Source organism: Elephantulus edwardii, unplaced genomic scaffold, assembly GCF_000299155.1.
Source record: "Elephantulus edwardii isolate Elephantulus edwardi_28Jun2011 unplaced genomic scaffold, EleEdw1.0 scaffold00008, whole genome shotgun sequence".
NCBI lineage: Eukaryota > Metazoa > Chordata > Mammalia > Macroscelidea > Macroscelididae > Elephantulus > Elephantulus edwardii.
In genome coordinates, this window is record NW_006399758.1 from 38154368 (window position 1) to 38164506 (window position 10139).

Below are 10139 nucleotides of genomic sequence, written 5' to 3' on the forward strand. Positions count from 1 at the left end.
TTCCCCCGGAGTTCTCACACTCCGCACTCAGTTCTCTGTATTTATTCCGACAGCCTCAAGCCGGGCCACGCCTCCTGCTGCCTCCCATCCCTCAATCCCCGCCTCCAGCTCGCATCAGCCTTCCCCTCCCTTACAGTTTTCTTCTTTTCTCCCAGCTGGAATAGGAGTTTTGGAAGGCAAGATGCAGCAGGTGGTGTGAGACCCTTAGCCCAAAGATTGGATGGAGAGAACAGAGGTTCATTTCCCCTCAGGTACTTCTGGTCAAGAAAGAATCTTACTCCTAAATATTACTGTAAAATAATATTACTGTAAAATAAAATACCTGGAAAGATTTTTACATGTCAGATGGAGGAGGATAGTTAATGATCTGAAGAACCTTATAAGCGATGATCATTTTCTATCTGTGTGTGAGTGAAACAGAGAAAGAGAGCTAACCCAGTACTCTGATATTTTAACAAAGGTAGGTAGGTTAAAGATTTGATTAATTTTACTAATGTAGGCATGGATTTTTAAATTGTTTTTATTTTTAATTTTTTTATTATGCTATTTTATTTACAAAATTCAAATACATTGTTTTCCATAACAGATCCTTGCAATTTTCCTCACCCCACACCCATCAAATTGTACAACTGCACAATTAATACCCCCTTCTCCCTGTACACCCTCATCTCTTTGCTTCCACCTCCCCCACTTGGATCTTTATTCTCATTCTATAATCATGGCTTTTACACTGTTTGTCCTGGTGGGATTGAGTTAGTTCACTCAGCATAATGATCTCCAGCCCCTCCCAAGTTAGGTAATAATTTACAAAGTCGTCGCTCTTGCGTGCTGCATAGTATTTCATTGTGTGAATGTACCATAATTTCTCAATCCATCCGCTTGTGGTTGGACATTTGGGCTGTTTCCATATTCTTGCAATGGTGAATAACACTGCTATGAACATTAGTGTACAAGTCTCTGTGTAGGCATGGATTTTAACGGATATTAATATTAATCGTCAGTCATTTTGTGCTTGTTAATACCATCCTGTGGGTGTCCCTTAAGATGGTTGATATGAATAAGGTTTGGGTTGTGTTTTTTTTTTCAAAATAAGAAGGCAGGATAATTGGCATTTTTTTAATTTTGGCATAGAATTATAAGAAGATAATAGAATCAAATTATAAAATCTTGAAATATTAGAGAACTAAGTAACCTTAGAGATCTTATAACTTAACTTTGAGCTTAGAAATAAGTAACTTCAAGCCAAAATGAGACCAAAGATGTGATTCAAATTTACACCTAGATGAGTTAGTGTCCCTGAGAAGGCCTCATTTGGTGACCTTAACATACACATCTCATTACTTCTCCTTCTTTATATGCCATATAATTTCTTCCAAGAAGTTTTTCCAAAAGTACAAGTCTCCAACAGAGTTGAGCAAATATTCTACTTAAATATTTAATATATTGAGAAGAAATGATGTCAGTTTAAAGACTAAGGTACATCTAATTTGGGCCATGGTCTTTCTGACCTGAGAGCTGGACAATGAATAGAGATGACAGAAGAAGAATTGATGTCTTTGAGTTGTGATGTTGGAGAAGAGTACTGAACATCCCATGGATGGCCAAGAGAACAAACAAGTATGTCTTGGAGAGGGTGCAGCCGGAGTGCTCTTTGGAGACAAAGATGATGAAGCTTCACCTCACATACTTCAGGCATGTTGCTCTGAGGGACTATACCTTGGAGAGAGACATGATGCTTGGAAAGGAGGAGGGTTAGTAAAGGAGAAGAAGACCTTCAACCAGAAGGATTGACACAGTGACTGCTTCAATGGGCTCCAGTGTGTCAGAAAGTGTGAAGATGGCAAGGGATAGGACAAGGTTAAGATCTGTTGTTCAAAAACAGTTGTGAGATATCGTCTCACCATAGTCAGTATAGCAAAGTTTAACAGAATAGCAAACAACAAATGCTGGCGAGGTTGTGGAGAAACTGGAACCCTTATTCACTCTTGGTGGAAGTGTAAAATGGTGCAACCACTGTGGAAGGCAGTATGGCACTTTCTCAAAAAGTTGCAAATAGAGATACCATTTGACCCAGCAATTCCACTACTGCGAATATACCCCAAAGAGACCATAACTGCCATCCAAGCAGATACACGCACACCCATGTTTATTGCAGCTTTGTTCACAATAGCAAGGAGTTAAAAACAACCTAAGTGCCCATCAACAAAAGAATGGTTAGGGAAGCTGTGGTATATTCACACAATGTAATACTATGCTGCATTGAAAAACAAGGAACTCATGCAATATTATTCAAAATGGGTGAGCCTTGAGGACATTATGCTGAGTGAACTCTCTCAGTCACGAAAGGACAAATACTGCATGGTGCCACTGTTGTAAAACAGGACCAACCTTGGGGTGGGGGTGGGGAGACTGAGAAAGATGGGGTCAATAGTGTATACTGCATTGAAACAGATGAGGGAGAAAACTGTTTAAGAGGGGTATGTGATTAAGTATTTTTGTCATGACAGGAATCCAGAGCGAGGGCTGTATAGTGGAGTGGACCTGGGGGAAGGGATTGTAAAACAATGACAGAATTTTTCTTTTACTTTTCCAAGAGGGTGGTGTACTAAGACAGAGGGTTGGGAGGGGAAAAAAGTGCAACAATGAATGAATGGAAATCCAAAGTCTCTGTAAATTTTCATTGAAATTAATAATAAATTAAAAAATCTGTTGTTCGTAGGGTTGCTATCAGTTGTACTCAACTTGATAGCACCTAAAAACAACAGAACAACAGTATTTTGTATAATAATTTTGTATTTTAAATTGTTTATTATTTACATATATATTTAAAGCATTAGGCTTTGGGATCAGTACAAATACCTCTCAGGCATCTTATCACAATGATACAAAGTAAAATATATAAATAAGAGGAAATCGAAACACAGCCAATACATATTTTAAATTAATTCACCAGCCTCCTTTTTCTTTTTACCTGTTTAATCAGATACTAGATCTTCAAATGTACATTTAAGAAATGTGTAGATTATTGACTTAAAGGTCCTTCTTTAAGTTTTCTTCCAATGAGCTCAGAATTTCAGAGCTAGGCTATTTCAACAATTTCCTCCATGGTGTCCTCCCAGAATATTTTGTAGTATATAAATTATTTCACATCATTTATCTTGTCTGATCTCATGTATCACTTCTGAGGATGGAAAGAAAAGCAATATTATTATTTTTGTTTTACGTAAGAGATAAATTATTAGTTGAAATGTTAAATAACTGTAGTAATTAAGTAGGCAACCTTTAAATGTCTATTCACTTAATGACCATACATTAGCTTCTAATAAAGAAAGCATTCTGCTAGACTTAGAAATAAAGATAATACATTGTGCCTGCTTTCTCAAAGCTTAAGTTTAGGAGAATACAGTTACTGCCAACACATATCACAACACATATAGTTTATATTGTGCAAAATCCACATAATCCTTGGAAAATGAATTCTTGAAAAGTAACTCTATTAGTATGTCAGCAGCATATCTTTGTATGAAAAGGGGAATCTGTAAACTGAGTTGGGTACTACAAGTCAAACTTTGAAGAGAGGAGCAGAAAACAATGACTGGAAATTATATTTGAGAAAACATTCTGACCTTTTTTATTTCATAGATTTTTACTGAAGTCTGAGGTAAGAGAAAAAAAAATTCATGATACATAAAATAGGAAAATGAAGAAATATGACCAGAAGTAAAGAAGTATTTCCAATCTTTTGATAATATTTAAGTTCCTTTCTCCAAAAAAAGTGGAAATAAAAACATCTAACTAGCTGCAAGACAAATTTTTAAAACAAATTTTAGAATTTCTTTTTTTAAATGGTGAATAATTTTATTTCATAATCTTTATTATAATTTTTTTTTATTAATTTTCATGAAAGTTTACAGAGATTTTGGATTTGCATTCATTCATTGTTGCATTTTTCTCCCTGCCCATCCTTCCCCCTCCCACCCCAGTTCGTTCCTCTCTTTGAAAAGTAAAAGAAAAATTCTTTCATTGATATACAATTCCAAAAACATTACGTCATAATTTTTTAAAGCAAAAGCAAAACCAAACAAACAACTCAAGAGTATATCAGAAAAAGCTATCTCTATTTTCACTTCCCCAAACCAATAGTAAGATCAGAATCTCTATAAAGAAATATTTAGGGATACTTAACCTTATCGGATGAGAGAAAGGGGGTCAGGAGGAAGAGAGGGAGCTTTCTTTGAATTGTTTGGAAATAGTAACACCATTTATTTTTCTGTTGTAGAACTGTTTTATGTCTGTACAGAGAGGCTTTTAAGGGAGCTAATACAGCTATGTTGTCGTTGTTGTGTTTACCATGGAGTTGGAATCGACCCATAGCTGACCCTCCAGCAGGTTTTCCAAGGCAGTTGAATCGCTTGAGAGGAGACTGATCATCTTTCTCTTATAGGTCAGCTTGTGGGTTTGGACCACGTGCCTTCGGGATTGCAGTTCAGCTTCTTTCCACTAGGTCACCTGAGCTCCCTAATACAGATTAAGAGACCTAAAACCACCTGCTAAGTGATATCTTGGAACTACCACTACTTTCTTTTAATAATAAGCAATCATTATAAAATAATCCTTATTAATGCAAATATATATTTTTGTTGTTAATTGATCTTAAAGAAGAAGAGTTAGAATTTATATATCATTCTTTAGTTTTAAATTATTAATGCAAGGCCATTTCATCAATATTAACTTTAGCATGAAGTTTATACCTTTTTTCCAGTGGAATAATCTAGTTCACTAATTAAATATAATTTTTGACATTTGTTTCTAGATTTTTGCTGCTGCAAAACTGTAATAAACATCTCTGTGCAGTTGGATTAGTGTGTTTTATCATACCCTGTTCCCAGCCTCGCTAAAATTAGGCATATTTTAAATTTCAACACCTGTTTCCTGAGTATTTTATCAATTTGTCGAGTTTTAGACCCAAATAAACTATGTTTCAATAAACTAATACTTAAATGCCTAAGGATGCCTTATCTTTGTTAACCTTTCTAACTTCCTGCCACTATCATGAATAAAAATGAGTTATAATCTTATTTTCATTTACTATTAATTTTTTAAATTTCCTCTTTTTTAAAAGATATCATTTTGATTTTTTTAATATTTTAAAATAGTAGAAATATTCTTTCACAGGAAATATTTTTCCTGAAATTTGTTGTTGATCCATTAGCCAATATTCTTGTCTTAAAGTTCCAGTATAGGAGTAGATGTTCCAGATCTACTGATTTGAAGTAACTTGAGAAATACTTCTCACTCTTGCCCTCAAGTCCTTTAGTTCATTAACTAAAGTGAAAAGAATATTGTTTCTTAGGAACTTGGGAGTTCTTTCATTTCTAAGATTCTAAGAGAACAAAAAAATACTCCTAATAAAGAGAGAGATTTTTTCCATAAGATTGGTGTTTCTAAAAACAGTATTGCAAACAAAGCATTTTTATGACTTGTTTTATAGGCCCCATTACCCAACATTAAGGTGACTGGGTTCATGATCCAACATTGTCATAAAAGTAGAAGTAATTTATATGCAAAAATCTCTGAAGTAATTAAATTTCCTTTCCCATTTCATGTTCTTGAATTACCACATATTGATTCACATTCAGGCTACCACAGCTTCAATCCACTATACAAATTGGGAGGCACAGACCTTCCTCAATCTAATGATTGTTTTCTTGATTTTCATTCAGAAAACACTTGGAAATCTTTTGCTTTAAGGCCAGATGCCTGCATAATATAATAAATTGTCTCTTTGCATCCTAAAGACTCATAGAAGAATCTTGGGTAAAAAAAATTCACTAAGCCAGAACGAATGTATGCACACCCATATTTATTGCTGTGTTATTCACAACAGCAAAGAGATGGAAACAATCCAAGTATCCAGCAACAAATGGGCGGACACAAAAAAAAGATGGTATATTCACTCAATGGAATACTACACAACATGAAAAATAACAAGCAAACTAAAAGAACTCCACCCCAAAACAAACATTACACAGCATGAGTGACCCTGGAGGACATGCTGAGTGAAATGTCTCAGTCTTAAAAGGAAAAATACTGCATAATACCACTGTTATGAAGCAAGAATGATATGAGGGTTTAAGGGGGGAATGGGGAAGGAGTGGCTAGATAATGAACTCTGTATTGGAAAAGATGTGTGAGAGAGAACTGTTAAAAGGAATATAAGACAACATTATATGTAAGGTAATGGTCCAGAATAAGAGGTACATTGCAAAGAGAACTGGGAAGGAAGTGGAGAAGGGCAGGAGGGAGGGAGTTGTGCAACAATGAATGAATATTTTTTATAAAAGAAAGTGAAGTCGGGGGGCGTAGTGGAGAGGAAGGGAGGAAAATGTGCAACAACGAATGAATGAAAATCCAACTTTTCTGTAAACTTTCATGAAAATAATAACTAAAATATTTTTCCCCAAAATACAATAAATAAAACCAAAACAAATCCTTTACTGCTGAGAAGATTGCAACTTTTGGAGACCTCACACTGTACATTGTTATTGTTGATTGCCTTCGAATTGAGTACTACTCATAGCAACCTTATGAACAAAAGGCCCAAAGCCCCTTTACAACCATTGACAGTTATCAACGTTCATGGAATTTCCAGAGGCATGTTGTTTAGGAAGTGGCTGCTACTCCTGCTTCCAAACCTGCCATAGTACTTTATTGTTGTTATGAGCCATTGAGTCACCTGCGATGTATAGCAACCATGTGTACAGCAGCTCTGAAACCTTCTCTATCCTGAGCCAGTCTCACTAATTCTGACACACCAACCCCTATGTGCCCCAGTTACTGTATCAATCCATCTCATCTGCTGTCTTCCTCTCTTATGCTATCTGTCAACACTTCTGAGCATGATGTCCTCCAAGGATGGATCTCTCCTGGCCACATGCCCCAAGTAAGTGAGGTGGAGCTTCAAAATCCTAGCCTTCAAAGAGAGACTTGGCTTGACCCTCTCCAAGACAGACCCATTTGTTTGGTTGGCAGTCTATGGTATGTTCAAGACTCTTCTCCAGCACCACATCTTCTGTCATTCTTAGTCACTGTCCAGCTCTCTGAAGCATGATAAATAATTGAGAAGACTGGCTTGGATTAGGCATAACTTTTTTTCTAGACTGACATCGTTGCTCTTCAGCACTCTGGAGTGGTCCATGACAGCAGATTTTCCCATTTGCAATTCATCTTTTGATTTTCTGACTGCTGGTGTTAAGAATGTTGATTGGGGAACTGAGCAAGCTGTAACTGCTAACAACCTCAATCTCTTCTCCATCCAATACGGTGCTGCCAATTGGCCCAGTGGTGAGAATCTTTGTCTTCTTGATGTTGAGCTTCAATCCGTATTGAAGACTATATCCTTGAGCTTTTGCAGCAAGTGCTTCAGTTCTTCTTCAGTTTCAGCAAGCAAGGTTGTGTCATCTGCATATCGTAGGTTGCTAATGAGTCTTCCTCTAATTTTGATGCCACACTCCTCCTCATAAAGCCCTTCTTCCTGAATGATCTGTTCTGCACAGAGTGAAAATGTATGGGGATGCATCCCTGACACACTCCTTTCCTAATTTTGAACCATGCAGCGTTTTCTTGCTCTGTTTTGAGGAGAGCTTCTTGGTTCAAGTTTAGGTTTCATATAAACAAGATCAAGTGTTTTGAGATTCTCATTTTTCTCAAGGTTAGCCACAATTTACTGTGATCCACACAGTCAAATGCCTTTGCATAGTTAATGAAACACAGATGAATATTCTTCTGGTACTCTCTGCTTTCTGCCAAGATCCTTCTGACATTGGCAATAATGTCCCTAGTGCCACAACCTCTTCTAAACCCAGCTTGTATTTCTGGCAGTTCTCTGTCAATATACTGTTCAAGTCTTTTCTGGATAATCTTCAGCAGGATTTTGCTAGTATGTGATATTTGTGATGTTGTTGTTGTTGTTGTTATGTGCTGTTAAGTCATCTGTGACTCTATGTACAACAGCCCTAAAGCCTGCTCTATCCTGAGCCAACCTCACTGTCTCAGACACACCTACCGCAATTACCACAGTCACTGACTGAATCGATCCATCTCATAGAGGGTCTTCCTCTCCTGCCCAAGCATGACATCCTTCTCCAAGGACTGGTTTCTCCTTGCAACATGTCCAAAATATGATGGATAAATCTTCAGAACCCTTGCCTCCAAAGAGCAGCCTGGTTTATCCCTCTCTAGGATGAACCTGTTCATTTTCTTAGCAGGCCATGGTATATTCAATACTCTTTTCCAACACCACAGCTCAAATGCCTCAATTCTCCTTCTATCATCCCTAGTCATTGTCCAGCTCTCTGACACATAGAAAGTTATTGTAAATACCACGGCCTGTATCAGTGAACCTTAGTCTCCAGAGTGACACCATTACTTTTCAGTACTTTGAAAAGGCCCCTAACAGCAGACTTTCTCATTGTAATACGTCTTTTAATTTCCTGGCTGCTGGTGCCAAGAGTGGAGCCAAGCAAACAAAAACAGTTAACAGTTTCAATCTCTTCAAACTCTTCACATCCATCTTGATGCTGCCAATTGGTGATATTGATAATTTCCATATTGTTGGGTCACCCTTTTTTTGGAATGGGCATATATATATGAATCTCTTCCAGTCAGTTGGCCAAGTAGTTGTCCTCCAGATTTCTTGGCACAACTAGGTGAGCACTTGCAGGACTGCATCTGTTTGCTAAAATACGTCAATTGGAATCTCATCAGTTCCTGGGACTTTATTTTTTCCAAGTCTTTCAGACTAGGCTGCACTTCCTCTTTCATCACCATGCCTCTTATTCAAATGCTATTTCTTGAAATTCTTCTGTCAGCCAATTCTTTCTGGTACAATGACTCTGCATACTCCTCTCATCTTCTTTTAATGCTTCTTGAATCACTCAATATTCTGCCCAGGGCATCCTTAAGCACTGTAACCCGTGATTTGAATTTATTCTTTAGTTCTTTCAACTTAATAAATACTAAGCGAGTCTGGCCCTTTTGATTTTCTGACTCCAGCTTCTTACACATCTCATTTCATATTTTACATTGTCTTCTTGAAATCTTCTATTCCGCTCCTTAATGTCGTGATTTCTTTGCTTTGCTTTGGCTTCTTGGAGCTCTAGTGCAGTATTCAGAGTCTCTTCTGACATCTGTTTTTTCCATACCTTTTTAACCTGTATGCAGAACAGATTATCCAGGAGACTGGGCTCTATGAGGAGAAATGCAGCATCAGGATTGGTGGAAGATCAATCAACAATTTGCATTATGCAGATGACACAACCCTGCTTGCTGAAACTGAGGAGGACCTAAAGCACTTGCTGCAGAAAGTCAAGGACTGCAGCCTTCAATATGGATTGAGGCTCAACGTCAAGAAGAGAAAGATTCTCACCACCAGACCAATTGACAACATCAGGATGGATGGTGAAGAGATCGAGATTGTTCACAGCTTTAGTTTGCTTGGCTCCACAGTCAATACTCTTGGCATCAGCAGCCAGGAAATTAAAAGACATATTGCGATGGGAAAGTCTGCTGTTAGAGACCTCTCCAAAGTACTGAAGAGCAATAGTGTCACTCTGGCGACTAAGGTGCGTCTGATACAAGGCATGGTCTTGGCAATCACTTGTTATGTGTTAGAAAGTTGGACAATGACTAGGGAGGATAGAAAGACAATTGATGCCTTTGAAGAATATTGAGGGTACCATGGACTGCTAGGAAAACAAACAGATTCATCCTGGAGAGGATTAAACTTGGTTGCTCCTTGGAGGCAAGGATTCTGAGACTTCGTCTGACCTACTTTGGACATGTTGTAAGGAGGTACAGGTCCTTGGAGAGAGACATCATGCTTGGGAGGGTGGAGGGACAGGCAGGAGGGGAAGGCCTTCTATGAGGTGGATTGATTCAGTAATCAGGATGGATGTATCAGAGACAGTGCGATCGGCACAGGACAGAGTAGAGTTTCTGGCTGTTATATATAGGATCACTATGAGTCACAAGCTACTCGATGGCACATAGCAACAACAACAACAACAACTTCCTTCTTAGTAATAACTTTTTGCATTCTTAATGAACTATATTCTTGATCTCTTCCCACAGCTTATCTG